The following is a 1,928-nucleotide window of genomic DNA, read 5'->3' on the forward strand; positions in this document are numbered from 1 at the left end:
TCATTATAATTATTGTGTTTGCTGAACATCTACAACCAAATCACTTTTGGAGTCAACCAACTTCAACATGGCCACCACAGTCAAATGACCTCAGCAAACACAAAAAATWGCTCCAAGTTATAAAATCTTATAGACATTGAGCTAAAATCTGGAGTGTAGATGAGAGTTTTTTACAACAATGGGCTAACAGAGTGTGTGAAAAGTYGTAATAAAACATGAGACTATCATATTATTTAGGTTTTATTAAACTGACTGTAACTCTGACATTTCTCATCATCCAATGACCAGAGCCTAAAACTGTCATGGAAGGGGATTGGCAGTMTTAAGKAATGCTAGGCCTTTAATTTRTAAACATTTCCTAATGAATCAATMATATTAGATATTAGACACCTGGCAGAGCTGAGGCCTGGGATATTTTTAACAGTCACTGGTAATGGGTAAATCATGAAAACAAAAACTTGTCTTTTCCACCTTTAAGCTGGCGTTCTGTTCTATTCAGGACCATAAGAGATATTTGTGCAGCTAACTCCCATGATACACTGGGCCATCTGTTACTTCAGCAGGGTGTCTGCTGATAGGCTGAGAGCCAGATGGACTCCCACAGCTCCCAGACCTGGACGGAGGCAGCATTCAGCGTTTCCCAACCTGTCATTACACTGTGAAAACTCAGCTTAATGCTGGACTAAAAGGTGGTGACTACGAATAAAAAATCATTACTTCAAATTATTATGATAGAATAAAAGGATAGAAACAGTCTTTATTGTCCCGCATGGGGAAATTCAGGTGTAACCAGCAGATATACATTTGTAGGAGACAGCCAGCGTCTCTTACACACCTTCTCAAATTCATGAGGAAAATACGGTTTCTTTTTCTTGAAAGATAAATACCTCTCTGTGATGGAAGTGAGAAAACACACTCAATAATTTGTAGTTCCAATTCTAAAATAAAGGATATTTATTTACTAGGGCTGCAACAATACATGTACCTGTATCGAACAGTACTTTAGGTTCAGTACACACTTGTATGGAACCAAACAGATTTTAAAATTTATTTTATCAACTTGTCTTCTGAAGATGCTCTGTGTTGAAGGATCAGTGGATCTGTGTTCGACTACTCYGCCTAGGCTGCATTTTTGAGCACAGATCCACTGAGAAACTTGTTGTTTCAGCAACATTTAATTTAAAAACTGTACTTTTGAGGTTAAACAAATGTTCATAATTAATTTAAATAAATTACAAGTTAAAAGGGGCATGGACATTTCTCTTTTTTGTATCGAAAAAATACCAAACCGTAAGACTAAAGTGTCGAACAGAATTGTGAATTTTCTGTATCGTTGCAGCCCTAATATTGACAGAATAAAATGAACTAACTATGTACAAATTAAGGTTAATGATCTGAACTTTATGAGATAAAATACTGACAATAAACGCCTCGCGTCCGACATGATTTACTGTAAATACAAGATTCAGAAAGAACAAAACAGTAATAGGCTTTAGATCTTATTAAACAGTTTACAGGTACGTTAACTTTGTGACAAGGTTTTTAGATTTAGAAAAGTAAAGAAAAAAGAGGATTAGTAAAGATTTAATTGTTATCGATTATCTTATCAAAAGGTGAGGACCAGAACAGTCCCAGGTGGTCTGCGTCTTCCCGTCAGCTGCATCTCATAAGAACCCCTACACATTAATCCAGAGAAACACTTTATTGCTATGTGGTATTATCAACTGTAGCAACAATAAAGATAGTAACAACAAAAAATAAACATAGATCAAAATAAAAATAATAATTACTGTACTGGTTTTTCAACTTGAAATGAGATAAAAATGAAAATAAAAGCAAGTTGATTGAGTACATGTTGAGGATGAGTCCCAGCTAAATGCTAGCTCATCATCTGTAAATCTAACTGAGTGTGAATCATTTTTGTGTAC

The sequence above is a fragment of the Austrofundulus limnaeus genome, unplaced genomic scaffold (genome assembly GCF_001266775.1).
Source record: "Austrofundulus limnaeus strain Quisiro unplaced genomic scaffold, Austrofundulus_limnaeus-1.0 Scaffold975, whole genome shotgun sequence".
Classification (NCBI taxonomy): Eukaryota; Metazoa; Chordata; class Actinopteri; order Cyprinodontiformes; family Rivulidae; genus Austrofundulus; species Austrofundulus limnaeus.